The sequence below is a fragment of the Schistocerca piceifrons genome, chromosome X (assembly GCF_021461385.2).
Source record: "Schistocerca piceifrons isolate TAMUIC-IGC-003096 chromosome X, iqSchPice1.1, whole genome shotgun sequence".
Lineage (NCBI taxonomy): Eukaryota > Metazoa > Arthropoda > Insecta > Orthoptera > Acrididae > Schistocerca > Schistocerca piceifrons.
The window spans coordinates 71,722,310-71,740,777 of NC_060149.1; the positions used below are offsets into that span (position 1 = coordinate 71,722,310).

At 44.3% G+C, this 18,468-nt stretch overlaps 1 protein-coding gene across 1 annotated transcript in view; it reads right to left on the reverse strand.

Annotated features, from left to right (window-relative positions):
- Positions 1 to 18,030, reverse strand: part of LOC124723211 (glycogen debranching enzyme) — a 211,486-nt gene extending 193,456 nt beyond the window's left edge. The window contains exon 1 of the mRNA XM_047248399.1: positions 17,918 to 18,030. The gene's annotated coding sequence lies outside the window, so the exon portion shown is untranslated. The remainder of the gene's footprint in view (positions 1 to 17,917) is intronic.
- Between the last annotated feature and the right edge of the window lie 438 nt (positions 18,031 to 18,468).

An 18,468-nucleotide genomic window follows, 5' to 3' on the forward strand; every position in this document is an offset into this window, starting at 1 on the left:
CATGTGGTCATTCCACCTTTAAATCATTCTGTATGCATACTTGCACATACTTTATGTAAGTGAATGCTTCCAATGATTGTTCTACAATTGTGTAACGTGCAATAATGGAGGTTTCTGCCTATTTGTGCACAAACATTTGTTTATTATGAGTGTCAACTGACAACCCCCGCACCAACTATCGATCCTCTGCTGGTCTTCCTGCATTTTGGTACGATGTTCAAGTGTTGTGACTTCTCTTAACACAACATTATCTGCAGAAAGCCTCATGGAACTTCCAACTTTATTCATAGGTCATTTATATATACTGAGAAAAGTAATGACCCTGTAACACTCGCTTGAGGTATGTCCCAAGTTAGTTTTACATTCAAATATTTCTCACCATTTAGAATGGCATTCTGTGTTCTGTTTGCTAGAAACACTGCAATTCAATCACGGATGGTCCGATATACAGTATGGTCATATTTTTGACAGTAAGTGGCATTGGGGAACGGCATCGATTGCCACAGCATCAGCCTGGACATCAGTATCTAGTGCTTTCTGGGTCTCATGGATGAACAGTGAGAGCTGTGTTTCACACGATCACTGTTTTAGGAAGCCATGTTGAGTTCCACAGTGAAGATTTTCTGTCTCCAGGAATGTCATAATATGTGTGAATACAACATATTCCAAAATTCTACAACAGACTACATCAGAAACACAAGTCTATAGTTTTGTGTATCTGTTTGACCAACCTTCTTCAAAACAGGAATTACATGCACTTTTATTCAATCACTAGGAGTGCTTTTCTTCTCCAGAAATCTAGGGTATACTGTTGCTGGACGAAGAACAACTTCTTTCTCACATTCCATGTAGAATCAGGTCCATTGGCCCTTTCTCTGTTGATTTCAGCTGCTTTTCTATCTAATCTTCACATATTTTGATATCTGTCCTTTTGAAATTTGTGTGACAATTTAAAGGAGAAACCACAGTTTGATCTTCCTCAGTCAAACAGTTTAGGAAAAAGGCATTTTAATATTTCGGCCTTCCTCCATTTTGTTGCCATTACAGCCACAAAGTGTCTGGACAGATGCCTTTGATAAATTTACTGATTCAAAATATGACCAAAACTTCATACGATTCTTCTGTCTAGTTACTGTGTAGAATGTTACCTTAACTTCATTGAACATTTCATGTCTGGCTCTCCGTGTGCTCATTTTGGTGTCATTCAAGTTCGGTTTTTTCTGCAAGGCTTTGGCTACATTTAAATTTGCTGTGAAGCTCTCTTTGTTTTCGCAGCAGCTTTCTCTAACACGGTTGTTAAAGCATGGCACGTCTTTTCGATCCCTCACAACTTTTTTTAACAAATATCTGTCAAAGGCTTGTTGTACAATACTCTTGAACTTTGTCCATTGGAGCTCAACATTTTTGGCCCTAGAGGTGGTTTTTTTTTTTTTTTTTTTTTTTTTTTTTTGTGGGGTTTAAGGGCGCTCAACTACTGAGGTCATTAGCGCCCAGTCACTGTTGTTAGAGCACATGGAATCTAGTAAAACTCAAGGGGAGGGGGAACACCAGAAAGACCTGACAAAGATGCACATAAAATAAGTAAAAAGGTTAGATGTCTTTGGACAAGCCAGTCAAAGTTATAAAACACAGAACACGAGCAGCTGCTCGAGCGTCATCAGCTAAAATATCCGGTAAAGTAGATGGCAGGGACAGGACAACACGAGATTGACTAAAGCGGGGACACGACAATAAAACATGGCGCACTGTTAATGCCTGACCACAAGGGCACTGCGGGGCTGGGTCACCGGAGAGCAGGCAGCGGTGGCTAAACCGGCAATGCCCAATCCGCAACCTGGTCAGAAGGACCTCCTCTCGCCGAGATGGTCGGGAGGAGGTTGTCCAAGCAGTTGGGAGCGGTTTTACTGCCCGGAGCTTGTTTCCTTGGAGGGATCCCACCACAACGACACAAGCCTCTTACAAACATCCCCACGAACGTCAGATGACGAGGCAGGAGGACTGCAGCCTTGGCTGCAGCATCCGCAGCCTCATTCCCAGGCACTCCTACATGTCCGGGAACCCACAGTAAGCTGACAGGAGAACCATTATCAGTGAAAGAATGGAGGCACTGCTGTATCCGTTGAATCAAGGGATGGACTGGATAGGGAGCTCCAAGGCTCTGAAGAGCACTGAGTGAGTCAGAGCAGAGTACATACGATGAATGGCGGTGGCGGTGGCGGCGGGCATACTGAACGGCCTGATGGAGAGCAAAAAGCTCGGCCGTAAAGCTCGAACATTGGTCGAGGAGCCGGTATTTAAAGGTGGCGGCCCCAACGACAAAGGCACAGACGACACCATCGTCAGTTTTGGAGCCATCGGTGTAAATAAAGGTGTGACCGGCAAGTCGAGCACGAAGTTCGACAAACCGTGAGCAATACACTGCAGCCGGAGTACCCTCCTTCAGGAGTGAGCTGAGGTCGAGATAAATATGAACCAGAGCCTGGAGCCAAGGTGGTGTCGGGCTCTCACCCTCTCTGGAGGTGGTAGGGAGGGCAAAATCCAATTGTCGAAGCAGGCGACAGAAGCGGACTCCGGGGGGCAGCAGGGCAGACACATACAACCCGTACTGACGGTCGAGAGAATCGGCGAAGAAGGACTGGTAAGAGGGGTGGTCGGGCATAGACAACAGACGGTAGGCATACCGACACAGCAGTTCGTCGCACCGGTAGGTCAATGGTAATTCGGCAGCTTCAGCATAAAGACTCTCGACAGGACTAGTGTAGAAGGCTCCGGTCGCAAGACGTATCCCCCGACGGTGGATGGAGTTGAGACGGCGTAAGAGGGATGGCCGAGCAGACGAGTAGACGAGTAGACGAAGCTCCCATAATCCAGCTTCGATCGGACTATGGACCGATACAAGCGAAGCAGGACAGTGCGATCCGCTCCCCAAGATGAACCACTAAGAACTCTGAGGACATTAAGGGAACGTGTACAACGGGCCGCCAAATAAGAGACATGCGGAGACCAACACAGTTTCCTGTCCAACGTGAGCCCTAGAAACTTAGTTGTTTCCACGAATAGGAGAACAACGGGACCGAGATGTAAGGATGGCGGAAGGAACGCTTTATATCGCCAAAAGTTGATACAAACCGTCTTCTCTTCAGAGAACCGGAAGCCATTTGCCACGCTCCACGAGTATAGGCTGTCTAGACAACGCTGAAGGCAGCGCTTCAGGAGGCATGTTCTCTGGGCACTGCAGTAGATCGCGAAGTCATCGACAAAGAGAGAGCCTGAGACATTAGGTGGAATGCAATCCATAATTGGATTGATCGCGATGGCAAAAAGGGCTACACTCAAGACGGAGCCCTGAGGCACTCCGTTCTCCTGGAGGAAGACGTCGGACAATACGGAACCCACACGTACCCTAAACTTTCGATCCGTTAAAAAGGAATCAATGAAAAGGGGCAGGCGACCGCGTAGGCCCCACCTGTGCATAGTGCAGAGGATACCTCCCCTCCAACAGGTATCATAAGCCTTCTCCAAATCGAAGAATACGGCTACTGTTTGGCACTTTCGCAAAAAGTTGTTCATGATGAATGTCGACAAGGTCACAAGGTGGTCAACAGCGGAGCGGCGGCGACGAAAGCCGTATTGGACATTGGTAAGTAGCCGTCGAGATTCAAGAATCCAAACTAACCGAGCGTGAACCATGCGCTCCATCACCTTATAGACACAGCTTGTAAGAGAAATGGGGCGGTAACTAGAAGGAAGGTGTCTATCCTTCCCGGGTTTGGGTATAGGAACAACGACGGCGTCACGCCAACGCATGGGGACCTGACCTTCGGTCCAGACGCGATTGTAGGTACGAAGAAGGAAGCTTTAGCCCGCCGGAGAAAGGTGTGCCAGCATCTGAACGTGAATGGCATCTGGCCCCGGAGCAGAGGACCGGGACAGTGCAAGCGCACGTTCGAGTTCCCGCATAGTAAAGGGGGCATTATAAGTTTCCAGATTCAGCGAGTGGAAGGAAGGTCACGGAGCCTCTTCTGCCTCTTTCCTGGGGAGGAAGGCAGGGTGGTAATGGGCGGAGCTTGAAACCTCCGCGAAAAACAGGCCGAAGGCGTTGGAGACAGCCACAGGATCAACGAGGACCTCATTACCTGAGGTCAGGCCAGGTACCGAGCAGTGGGCCTTAATGCCCGACAGCCGGCGCAGGCCACCCCATATGACAGAAGAGGGAGTAAAACTGTTAAAGAAGCTGGTGAAAGAGGCCCAACAAGCTTTTTTGCTGTCTTTGATGACTCTACGGTGTTGCGCTCGGAGTCGTTTGTATCCAATACAATTCGCCAACATAGGATGGCGGCGAAAGGTGCGTAAAGCACGTCGTCGAGCACAGATAGCGTCCCTACAAGCCTCGTTCCACCAGGGGACGGAAACGCGATGTGAAGAAGAGGTAGTACGAGGAATGGAACGTTCGGCAGCATTGATGATAACAGCCGTGAGGTATTCGACCTGACTGTCACAACTGAGAAAATCGTGGTCCGGAAAGGTCGCCAGGGAGGAGTTAAGTCCCCAGTCAGCTTTCGGTATGTTCCAGCTCGAAGGACGTGGGGATGGGGTGTGGTGCAGGAGACGAACGACACAGGGGAAGTGGTTGCTCGAATAGGTGTCAGAAAGGACATACCACTCGAACCGATGGGCAAGAGTGGTAGAACAGATCGAGAGGTCCAAGTGGGAGTAGGTATGAGTAGAGTCTGAGAGGAAAGTCGGGGCGCCAGTATTGAGGCAGACAAGATTGAGATGGTTGAAGACATCCGCCAAGAGTGAGCCTCTTTGACAGGATGCAGGAGAGCCCCAAAGGGGATGATGGGCATTGAAGTCGCCAAACAATAAAAACGGTGGGGGAAGCTGAATGATCAGGTGCATCATGTCAGCCCGACTAACAGCAGATGACGATGGAGTGTAGATGGTACAAACTGAAAAAGTAAAAGCAGAAAGAGTAAGACGGACAGCTATTGCTTGGAGTGGGGTGGCCAATGGGATGGGATGGTAATAGACATCGTCCCGAACGAGCAACATGACCCCACCATGAGCTGGGATACCGTCCACAGGGGTGAGGTCATACCGCTCCGAGGTATAGTGGGTAAAGGCAATACGGTCAGTTGGGCGCAACTTGGTTTCCTGGAGACCAGGGACGAGCGGACAGTGCAGGCGGAGGAGCAGTTGTAATTCCTCCTGATTAGATCGAATACCTCTTATGTTCCAATGTAACAAGGCCATCGCTAGTCAAAAAGGGGGGGAACGAGACGGGGGAAGAGCTGGTCACCTCGACGGCCGCGGAGGGCCAGGTTGCGAGGGAACAACGCTACAACCGGCGGGAGGCGGATCCGGTTCCATCAAGTCGTCGCCAGTTGCGGCCGCTGTCCCTGGTTGTGTAGGAGGGGCAGCATCATTTGCCGACGAGAGGCCAGCTGAGCGCCTGGCAGCAGAGCGTCCCGGCGAAACTGAGGACGGCCGGGAGCAGCAACTCACGGATGGAGCGTCAGACGAAACGCGCGGGGGTGGAGAGGGGGATAGAGACTTCTTCTTGGAGGCCTTCTTGGAAGGCCGAGGAGGCACAGGGATGGTGGGCTGGACCCGAAGAAGGTCCTCACGCGCGGGGTCCGTTTTGGAACGCCGGGACCTCTGAAGCTGGGGTCCGGAACGTTTCCCCGATGGACGCCTGAGAAGAGGATCGCTTCTCAGGCAGCGGGGGGGGGGGGGGGGGGGGGGGGGGAGGAGGAGGAGGAGGAGGAGGAGGAGGAAGGGTAGCCCCTGGGGCAGAGGGGGCGGGGACCACGGGGGAGGAGGATTTGGAAGGGAGGGATTTGGGAGGCGGAGGCAGAGACCCCGGATGGGGGGAGGAGGCGGAGGGGGGACAGGATAGGGGTGAGGATACCGCGGAAGGAGTGGACACAACTGAGGCAAACGAAGTGGTCAACGGCACGGGATGGAGGCGGTCATACTTCTTCCTGGCCTCAGAATAAGAGAGCCGATCCAAAGCTTTGAGTTCTTGTATCTTCTTCTCCTTCTGATATGCGGGGCAGTCTGAGGATCTAGGCGAGTGGATGCCAGGACAATTAACGCACCGAGGTGGTGAGGTGCATGTACGTTCCTCACGAAGAGGACGGCCACAATCGCCACAAAGGGGCTCAGCCTCACACCGTGACGACATGTGCCCAAAGCGCAAACACCAAAAACAGCGCATAGGAGGCGGGACGTAAGGTCGCACGTCGCACCGGTAACACATCACCTTTACCTTCTCCGGGAGAACGTCCCCCTCGAAGGCGAGGATAAAGGCCCCGGTGTCGATGCGACGGTCTTTGGGGCCGCGCTGGACTCGCCGGACGAAATGCACGCCTCGGCGCTCCAGGTTGGCCCTGAGCTCCTCATGAGATTGCAGCAGGAGGTCCCGATGAAAAATAACCCCCTGCGTCCTATTTAGTGCCAGATGCGGGACAATGGACACTGGGATGTCCCCTAGGCGGTCGCACGCCTGGAGCGCCGCCGACTGTGTGGCGGAGGCGGTCTTTATAAGAACGGACCCCGAACGCATCTTACTGAGAGCCTCGATTTCCCCGAAGATGTCCTCAATGTGCTGAACAAAGAACATGGGCTTGGAGGTGGCGAACGTCCCCCCATCGGTTCGAGAACAGACCAAATAGCGGGGGAAGTACTTCGCCCCAAGCCGGCGGGCCTGTCCCTCCTCCCAGGGAGTGGCCAAGGGGGAAAGGGCAGGAGAACCAGAACTAGAAACAGTACCTTTCCTTTTGAAAGACTCGGCCGCAGAGCGACCTGATACATGTTGACGTTTCATCTGCGAAACGTCCGCCCCGATACCACCCACTCCGACCAGAGGCTCTCCCCACGGGCGCCACCCAGCCTCAGCAAGGGCCACCTGGCAGGATGACCGTTGCCGGAAGTCCTGATGCCCCAAGGAGACGGGCATCTACTCCTTGGCCGACGTGGGGAGGGTGCAGCTCAGGTATCGGCAGTACGATCCCTGTGTTGTCAGGGGGCTACAACCTAGAGGGTACATGACGACCCCACCACAACGGGCTGGCTACCGTGCTGGATTTCTGGTGCCATGGAAAGTCCATCATGATCGTAGGTGCAGATGGGGACGCACTATGGGCGTAACTTGTACAACCCGTCAGGCGTTTAGGCCCAATGTAAGGAATAGTGGGTATGGTTGCAACGCCGGTACAATGCTGAGTGCCAAGGTCTTAGTGCACTGAGGACCAGTGGTACACCACGTAAGGCATCCTTCCCCAAAAGGCTCGTACTTCTGTAGAATTTTGATAAATGGAGGTCCAACCCCAAGGGGGACCATCACATGAAAGGCCGAAACGGTTGAAACTCCTTTTAATCGCCTCTTACGACAGGCAGGAATACCTCAGGCTTATTCTTACCCCGGACCCGCAGGGGGTGGCCCTAGAGGTGAATTTTTCATGTTGACCATTCAGGTAATCTGGAATCTGTTAAATGTGTACCAAGTTTAGCAAACCATAATAATAAAACAAATGACTTAGGAGTTAATGCTATGTGTGGGAGGATTTTCATACCTGTGCATGATCTATAGGTAAGTGTAATTTTACACGAGTTATGGCAAGGTAATCAGTAAAGAAATGAATAATAACTTGGTGTAACAAAATTACGTGGCTGCCACTCTCTACACAATTGAATTTGTACTACAATGTGTTTTTCTCTCTCTCAAAATAAGCAACATATTTCACTCCAACAAGGGAGGAAAAGACATTGTTTGTAAAATTGCAATAAACAAAATTTCCTGTACGACACTAACCCCCATCTCAGTAACAACATGACTTTTACAATTTTAATTACTTACATATTGGGCAAAAGTAAGAGAAAAAGTCAATACAAAACAATTATAATGCAACAATGCTTAGTGGGCATACTACCACTTACCTCAAAGATGTGTAAAGATTATCTGTGCAAAACTGTGAAGTTAGAAAGTGAAAGCATGTCTTTTTTGGTAAAGAGCATGACAGTTATTGATATTTGAATGATTGGATTTTAATAAGTTGCCAGTATTTAGTAAGCTGATATAAAAAGTTACAAAATGGAAAAAAAAGTGTGCTAAGCAATCAGCAAGTGCCAAAATAAAATTAGATGGGCAAAACTGTGCTAAATAAATGGACTGAAAGTTAAACTAGAGTAACTGACATTTATTTCATGTGTGTGATTTGACGTATTCACATAGAAACAACAATGACATTGTAAGTTAAAATAGAATAGCATATTAAGACCTTGAAACATGATAGACTGTAAACATAAATGACAGGCATAACCCCCTTCATATTGGGCAGAATTCTTCCAAAAATACAAATGAGTTTGTGCTGCAAAAATACTGCTAACCATCAACAATAAAACCTAGTGAAGAGTTACAAGACTTCCTTCTTTGACTTTGTGGGAAAGACTACGCAATGTGCCAAAAAAAGAAATACCATTCTTTGCAGAGAAAATAGTAGGAAAGAGTTTGGGAATATAAAATGCACTTTCATTGACCTTATTTTCCCCAGAAACCGCCTCTCACACCACAGAAATTTTACTGTTGTACGGTGGTCATGAACAGAAATTTTTCTTGGAAGAAGTGAATAAACAAGACAGACTTCTTTTAGGATGGGACAATACAGAACGTGCAGATGTTAATACGTAGTGAAGGCACAAGCAGCCAAATCAATTCTTACTATGCTCATCTGGAACAGAATGGAAGGGAAGAAAGTAGAAGGGAAGGATAAAACCAGTTATAAAAGAAGAGTACGGTATCATTAGGTGGGTGGGGAAAATTGCAGCCAAAAACATCTGAAGGTTCTCCGGGGCTTGTCATGCAGTGGGCAGTACACCTTCTGCATCCAACCAGCAGCACTCTGAGTCATTGTGAAAGACAGATAACTCACTCAATAAAATGGTAGGGAAAAGTGAGGTAACATTCTCAGATTAAAATGATGAGGAATGTGAAAGTATATCTGCAGCGGGAGGCAAGCTCCCATCCCGACGCCCCCCCCCCCTCCCCCTACAGTGGAATCCAGACCGGACCAAACTGTCCCACATTAAGATAAGATTGTACACACCACACTGTAAAACTAGGTGTGCTACTCAAATATCATCAGTTAAAATTGAAGGTAATGAGCCATCTGGCTTCACAGTTTGCCTTATGCAGTGAAAGTGGGGGCACTCTTTTAAAATGTGTACTACTGATAAATGGGCAACTACAATGAAGTGTAGCAGTTTGTTGAATATGTAGGGTCACTTACTGTGGCTGATGCAGAGTGAGCAAAGAACAGTAGGTTCTCAGCAGTATGAAGACATCTGTGTAGTTGTGGTGGGTAATTTGTTGGTGGCAGCCATGGAATTTGGAAGACCAGTTGCTCAGATTGAAATGAATTTTAGTAGCAGAGAAAAGTGATAAGTAAAAACAACTTTGTACTCTTGATACATTGACATAATTTCTTCTTTGAATTTTTGTTCCTTTGCCTGTATCTGTTCAGTTAATATAATTGCATTCTTTATTAAACAGGAAACACTTCCTGATGTTCTGCAAAATTATTTTTATTTCTTTGACCATCATCAGGTAACAACTGAATGTCACTAACACAGATAAAATGACATGCATCTTACAGAGAGACAGAGTTCTATATGAAAGATGCAAAATGGTTTCATTAACTAAAACTTCTTTGTAACTAATGATTTAAGTAAATGTACAGTTACTGTGTATGAAAGCTTTCCCATTTTCCCGGCTGAGATTATGACAATACTTTGCATATGGGAGGGTTTATATACAAAGTAAACTTTGATTATGTTTAAGTTAGGAATATTTGAAATGGTGATAGCAGGTAATGGAGATTTGATTTGGGGATGGAGGGTGGGGTGGGGCACTGGACACATTTTGAATGCAGCAAAGGGCACACTGAGCTGAAAAGGTTTGAGAATCACTGCACTAAAGGATGAGAGTATTGTCTCCTCTGTGCTGTGTATAACCATTCCACTGGCCATCGCACAAGATATCATATATCATGTTCCCATACATCAGACACTATTCTGGCACTGAATACTGGATAATTTGCTTTTTGTAGCTCCTATTGCAGTTGGCTTTTGGATGGTGACTGGGAAGAGAGGTGATAGTTGGAAAATTGTTACTGCCACAGATATCACAATGGACATGTCACTGGAACTGGGACGCAGATAATGCAGGAATGGCACTGCAGGAATGTGTTGTTTCTCAACTATTAAGAAGGCATGGGTCCGACCATGTTGAAGATCCTAGTAGTAGGAAGAGTGGAGGGAGCTTCTCCAATAGTCCAACTACATATTCTTACAGAGGCCTAATCTTATAGTCTGGTGGGAAATAGATGACGCAGAAAGAGGCCTTGAGAGGAATTGATATAGAAACTTTAACTGTTTCCAGATCAGCATCAATAATCACTTGTCAACTAAAGATGCCCACACGTACCATTGTGCAGGTGCTCTTCCACCAAGTCACCATCTATGACTTTTCTTACCTCTTGAAATCTAATAATATCCTTGTTTCTTCTATCATCTATTCATCTGGCTATGAGACAGTCCCACCTCCATCACATTTTAATTACATGAGTACATGTCTCACTGACGTATGTCAGCCGGCCGTTGTGGCCAAGCGGTTCTAGGCGCTTCAGTCTGGAACCGCATGACCGCTCCAGTCGCAGGTTCGAATCCTGCCTTGGGTGTGGATGTGTGTGATGTCCTTAGGTTAGTTAGGTTTAAGTAGTTCTAAGTTCTAGGGGACTGATGACTTCAGATGTTATGTCCCATAGTGCTCAGAGCCATTTAAACCATTTTTGACATATGTGACAACAGACATCACACACCGACTGTAAAGCTTATGCAACGACACATAGGCAACTCATTTTGAAAACCATTTTGACCACTACATGTACTCCACATTTTCACTTCTCTATTTATTTCTTTGGCTGTTGTCTATCCAGCAATTGTCTTCAGTTGCCATAAATACAAAAATCATTAACCAGTTTTATGGCATCCTGTTTATGTGTGCAATTTTCTTGCTGATGTATTGACCATACATTATTTTAGTAATAATTGGTTTTCATGGCCACTCCAGTTGAAGTTTATTTGCTGCGGAGGAAAAAAGTGTAACGTTATCAGCAAAATGAAGTGCATGCTCCTTTATTTGTGTTTATAGTATGATTATTTGCTCTAGAGCTGTTACGTGAAATCTTTCTGCCTTACTCCACTTCAAGTTCTGAACTCATCTCGGTGAAATTGAACGGAAGCTGTAGCATTTACATACAACTTCTTCGGTACAATAACATAGATTTAATCAGTGTTTTGTTTCTTAAGGGCTGTTAGTGCAAATTTTGTTGAAACTGAGCATTCTTCTGCAAAGGGGGCATTGTAATTGGTTTGGAAGGATCTGTAGTTTGTAAGTACTGATAATGGGAATATGATTGTGTCAGGCGTAGATTACAATTCTAGAAAAACTCAGCAGTGTGGACACTTCAATATTTTTTCCAGGTGTTTTGGTGCGACAAACGATAGGAGTGTTTCATACTGAGGGCTTACTTTCTCCTTATTAATTGCAGCAGCGATCAAGGAGAGTTCTGCACGGGCAGTTACTGCAAACGGAATATAGTTTACTAGCACTTCCGTAGTCTTCTCCCTCTAAGTCCAGATGTACTCATGGATACAGGAGGAGGAACAAGGGCCAAAGCTTACACACCTGAGCACCTAATAGCTGGAGGACATATAGCTTTATATGATACATGTGTATCACAAACAGCTTCTCAAGTAAGAATATAACCCTTAAAATCGCAAACAAAGGTACCAGTGTTAACTCTTTTGCTCCACAAATCTGGCAGACAAAAGGGATATCTTGGTATTCTAGGCTAGTGAACAGTTCTTCATGTTTAGTGGGACAATCCTATGGCAAATAGCTCCCTGGATCAGGTTTAGTCACTTATAGTGAGTAATCGCCTCTTATGACAGGCAGGAGCGATGTGCAAGCATAATGTAATGCACAACACTTCAACAAAAAAGTTGTGGGGGTAAACATAGGAGGTAGAATAACTGAACAAGTTAAGTAATTCATACCCATATACATGGACATTCACGACACCACATGTATGCCATTTTGAACATCTGTTATAAAAATGAGAGAATTAATGCTGTAAAAGCATGCAGTGTAATGTGTAAAACACCAAGGTGACAAAAGTCATGGGATACCTCCTAATATTGTGTCGGACCTCCTTTTGCCTGGTGTAGTGCACCATTTTGATGCAGCATGAACGCTGTTGGAAGTCCCCTGCAGAAACAGTGAGCCATGCTGCCACCCTAGCCATCCATAATTGCAAAAGAGTTGCGAGTGCAGAATTTTGTGCACAAACTGACCTCACGATTAAATCCCATAAATGTTCAATGACATTCATGTTGGGTGATCTGAGTGGCCAAATATTTCACTTGAACTGTTCAGAATGTTCTTCAAACCGTTTGGGAACATGAATTCCATGAGTGGCTGCAAATGGTCTCCCAGTAGCCAAATATAACCATTTCCAGTCAATGATCAGTTCAATTGGACCAGAGGACCCAGTCAATTGCATGTAAACTCAGTCCACACCATAATGGAGCCACCAACAGCTTGCACAGAGCTTCGTTGACAACCTAGGTCCATGGTTTTGTGGGGTCTGCAACACACTCCAATCCTACCATCCGCTCTTGCCAGCTGAAATTAGGACTCATATGACCACACGATGGTTTTCCAGGTGTTTAGGGTCCAATCAATATGGTCATAAGTCCAGGAGAGGCGCTGCAGGCAATGTCGTGCTGTTAGCAAAGGCACTCGTGTCTGCTGTCATAGCCCATTAATGGCAAATTTCGCTGCACTGTCCTAACTGATACATTCGTCATATGTTCCACATTGATGTCTGTGGTTATTTCATGCACTGTTGCATGTCTATTAGCACTGACAACTACAGAAACGCCACTTCTCTCGGTTGTTAAGTGAATGTCCTAGGCTACTGTGCTGCCTGTGATGAGAGGTAATGTCTGAAATTTGGTATTCTTGGCACACTATTGACACTGTGGATCTCAGAATATTGAATTTGCTAACAAATTACAAAATGGAATGTCCTACGCATCTAGGTACAACTACCATTCTGTGTTCAAAGTCTGTTAATTCTTGTTGTACAGAAATAATCATGTTGGAAACCTTTTCACATGAATGACCTGAGTACAAATGACAGCTTCACCAACATGTTGCCCATTTATACCCTGTGTGCATGATACTTCCACTCTCTGTGTATGTGCATATCGCTACCCCATGACTTTTGTCACTTCAGCATAAATTCTCTATTGCACATTTCCCAATAATTTTGGAATATAAGTTAATACTCTCTTTCAGTGTTTGCCTGAAATTTGTACTCATTCTGTACACGTATTTGATAATGTTTGTCCATACATTTAATTAGTTCTTCACTAACCACTTTCATTTCTCTGTACTCCACGTCAAACTACTTTCAACTCATTCCAGCAACCAAGGGAAAATGCCAGAGAGAACATATCTACTTGTATTGGGGTCTATCAGCAGAAGAGCATAGCTATGACAACATATTATGGGTGCACCTATACGTTTAACTTTGATCATGACTAGAGAGGGCACGTGCAGCGGAAAAAATGCTGATACTGCTGGCTAATTACACGAACTTCCGTAGCACGCAAATACAAGGACACCCAGCAGCAGTCTTGCTCTCAGTTGCAGTTATCAATTTTGTCTCTACAAGTACACTGCGAGTGTCATTAATGTTTACCTGGACCGACTTAGTCTTTTGTTGGAAAGTGCTTCAGCTGATAAACGTGTAGTTTCCACCACCCCATGACTTACATGGAACTGTGCTCATTATTACAATTTCCACATGTGTGCAGTGTTATGTAGTAGTGCACGGACCTATGTAAGTTTTGATGTGAAACTACTGCTTATATTATTTCTATCAAGAACTATTATTATTTGGTTTTGTGAACTAACAGAACATTTTTGTGTGTTGTCACAGAAAGTTTATTTGTGTTCAGTAATGTAGATGGACCTAAAGTGAAGGTTACAGTACATAGTATAGGTACTTGACATAACTTACGAGTGCTGAAAGCTTAAGCAGTTACCTCTAATTTCCAAATGCCTATCCACCATTCAGCTCCTCAGTCGAAAGGTGAACAGATGCAATGCCTTACCAACAACTGCTTATCTTCTATTTAATACTTGCCAGTACCATAATTTTATTAAGTATATCATGACAACTTTTGTCATTAATAAATACACAAAAATGTTTTGCACACTAACTAATCCCTTCTCATTCCTGACAACTGTTGTAACAGTTTCCTTTCAGTATTACTGCAGAAGCAATTGTTTTAGCATTTATAGACAATTCTGAATGCAGAATTGCACACGTATGACATCAACTGCCACAACACCACAACTTCATGGCCCAAAGCCAATGGGTGGTATCAAAGGCTCACATGCTGTAAACCAAACTCACATTTTAAATAAAAAAGTATTTATATAGTGTATACTAGATTGAACCTTTATGTCAAGGCGCGCACACACAAGCCCAACAAAGGCAAATGAAAGACAGCCAGTGGATTTGGCCAAAGCTGGTTGCCAATGCATTGGCATTCGACCTGTCATACGCACCAAACCAAGGGGTTTGGACCTGCAGATTCGGCCATGTGGAATCACAATTGGTTCTTGTAGCTTGGCGAGGTTCCTCCCATTTTGTTATTGTTATAAAGTAGTGTTTTGATAACAGTTTCACCAACCAATACTATGAGCAAAGAAGAGGATTCAACAGTTGTTGCATGTGCAGCATTTATTTTACTGCAAGAAGTTGATCATCAGAAAAAGACGAAACGAGGCTAGCGGATGATCTCTCTTTTAAAAAGTAGGGAGCGGTGTGGTGGGACAAAACTGTCTGACCTTAATGCTGAATTTTAATGAGTTATTTTACAACTTTTTGCGAATGACAGCCATAAATTTTGAACCGTTATTGCTTAATGTAGACCCCTAACACATTTCTAAAGATGACTCCTCTATTGGGAGAGCTCTACCTGCAGCACAAATATACCCATAATGATTCCACTTCTTTTACACATCATGCACATTATTTTCTAACAGCTCATTTATTTCCGTCCAAGCGCCTAATCTTTTCAATTTGTTTTTACAGTCGCAATTCATGGGATCCCCTGAACATTCTCGTTTATGGAAAAACTATCAGCTTTAATGCTGTCTCCATATTCCACTCAGTACTCCAGTACTTTTAAACACAATAAATAAATACCCATTCAACAGACATCCACATCCCAAATTGCTACTGAAACAATGAACATTCAACCCGGCATCCACATCAGGAGGTAGCCTGGGTCCCAAGCCCAACTCAATGCCAATGTTTTCATGTTACTGCCAGCAGTCCGAACCACAAACCAGGCCAAATACTTTGTTAGCTAAGATTTGCTGCCCGGACACACTAAGCACATTTTGGCCAATGGCGCAGTTGGTTTCCACTCGTTGGCCTTTGTTGTTTTAGTGTGTACCCGCATTCACACAATGGCATCAGATGAATTATTTCATTTTTAAATAAACCATGAGCCATGTGCTTTCGTCTTCATAGAACACAGCAGGAAGTTTTAAATCAAGGTTGCCTCAGATAGTGTATCAACCTTGAATATCAAAAATCTCCCTTTAGTGATTCAATTCTATCATCTTAATCACTTCCTGAATGCTTCATAGCTTTCTAAGTTACACTTCTAGGCCCCCTTAAACAAGCTCTCCAATTATATTAATAATTCTCATATGACCACAAACCAACTAAAACTTCTTAAAGTAACTAAATATTCATTACACCTCAAACTTTTCTGAAGCTAAGTAATCCTCACTGTTCTCGTGCATACTCGCCTCAGATATACACACACACACACAAAGACCAACGAGGCTACAACTAGTCACAATTGCAGTGTCAACTTCTCTAACATATTTGAGCCTTGTGCTTACAACACCTTTCTCTTAGACTATTGCAATAAGTGATAAACACGGAACACTGCAAGTTTGCATGTATAAGCCACACAAGCCATCTTCCTACCACACTGTAACCAACATCAGACATTGTGTTCAGATGACAAATGCAAATCTTTAATGTAATGATGAAAAAGAAGTTTAGACGACTAAGTAATTAATCATAAACTATCTAAAGAAATTTACAGTTTTTTTAATCCTATTATTAATCAGATTTCTATTAAATATGCTGTTGACATTTGTGTCATTAGTGGTTCAGTAGAAGTATGGATGAGAGTTAGAGTGGGAATTAGCCACCATTTTTCTTTCAGGAATCAACCTATTTGCTTAAAGTAATTTGGGGAATTATATAAAAATACCTCTTAGCTACTTATCTTCTACTGGAGACTGATTATTAGTATACATACAGAATGAAGAAATATTCAGGTTTAATACACCATCTATGATGAGATCATTAGAGATGGACCACAAGCTCGAACTGGAGAGGGAAATCGGCTGCCCCCTTTCAAAGGAACTGTTCCAGCATTTCCTTTAAATGGTTTAGGGAAATCACAGAAAATGTACATCTTGATGGTAGGTCCAATGAGTCAGAAGTGCACCAACTTGCTTGTTCATACAGAATGATGCTAACAAAATTCACCCCACACCCATTTCTAAGACCAGGGAAAAAGTAGGACAGTTACTTGAACAAACATCAAATTAGTGCCCTGATGTTAATGTTTTCAAGAAAAGTGTAAAAACTATAAGAAAGACAGACAGCCATAGCCACTTTGTTCATATAAATAGCACGATCAGAAATGCTGCATGTAGGCCTATGTTGTTGGTACGGCAGGAAAGAAACCAAAATGCAAGTTCCCAGTATTTAATCAAAATCTTAGCACTGCAGCACTTAGCATATTTTTTATGAAGGGCTTCATGGTATTATGAACCTATTACCTTCATCCAATCTAGATGGCTGTTTTACTTGAATCTGTCTCACTCATAGAAAATATTTTAATCTACAGTACGGTCCATTTATGTCGGAAAACAACACAGTGTGGCTAGTAACAATAGTTTCATATTATTTAAATTTTCTGAAGGAAGAAAAGATGGATGCTGAAGTCTGAGGGTCCATGACAAAGTCTGTTCACACATTAAACCACATTCAGCTTCACAACTTTGAAAAGGTATCCATATAGAACATAATTCCTTGACAGTGGCATCTAACATTCCACAATTTCTAATACTGATTGACAAAATTCTTTTCAAATTGTTTACACGCCAAAACTCGGATGAACAGAACAAAAAGTGAATGACCTACCAGGTTATTTTCACACCATTCTTTGCAGTGCATACAGTGGTACACTATAAACAATATAACAATGACAAAATAATAGAAGAAATACCATGATCTACTACATCACTAAATGCCACTGCCACTAATGTCAAGGAACCCATGCAAAGCAACTGCAAATATCTCAAATCTCAAGCATCAGACGGAGAGTGAATATGAAGTGCAAAATAAATCAGTGAAAGCCACGTTATTCATACACATGCCACATTACTCAAATTCAGTCTAAAAATCTTAGTCCCAAAGGAAAAATTAGCCCACACCGTAAATATTGGTTTGTTTGTTACAGAGCCTCCTGCGGCAATGCAATTAGCGGCACTTCATGCCAAAAATATGTTAAATTGAAGACTGTTACGCACTTAAATAAGTGGGGCGGAACCACTGTATTGCAGCTTTCGTGCAATCGTCCAATATGCGAAAAACTCCGAATAAGTGAAATACAGTTCCAGAAACAAAACACAACCCAAAAATTCAAATAAAATTAGCGGATGACACTACAGTACCGTATTTATTTAGATGTCCACCTGACACAACACTTTGTGTTTACGGTCGCAACATTGCTTGTTTCTGTGTGCCAGGGGACAAACAAGGTTAAACTTCGTGCTCTTGTCAGAATTATCGATAGATTAAGATATACACATAAAAGTCGACCTCCCTATCGATCTCACAGCATTCTCAACAGGGGAGGCGACGACGTTGGGATCATAGATGTCTATGTACACCCTCTGTTAACGCAACATAATGTGCAAGAAATACCGTGCACTACTCTGGTAACACCGAGAAAATCACAACAGAAGTTTTATGTGCCGTATGGATATCTGCGTAGATACTCGATGGTGGAGTTCATAGTGGTCGAGTGGGCGTTGGCCGTCAGCGAAGGAGCGGCGAGGACGTGTGCTTGCCGTCCCGCCGATCTAGTGGCGTACTCGAGTTTCTTTACTTCCCGCGAGCGCTAGTCGTATACTACAAGCTCACTGCAGTAACATGGTGAACTCCTTTAGGATTATGTTCCAAGCCGAATATCCGAGTCTTTTTGCGTGATGAACTACGTCTA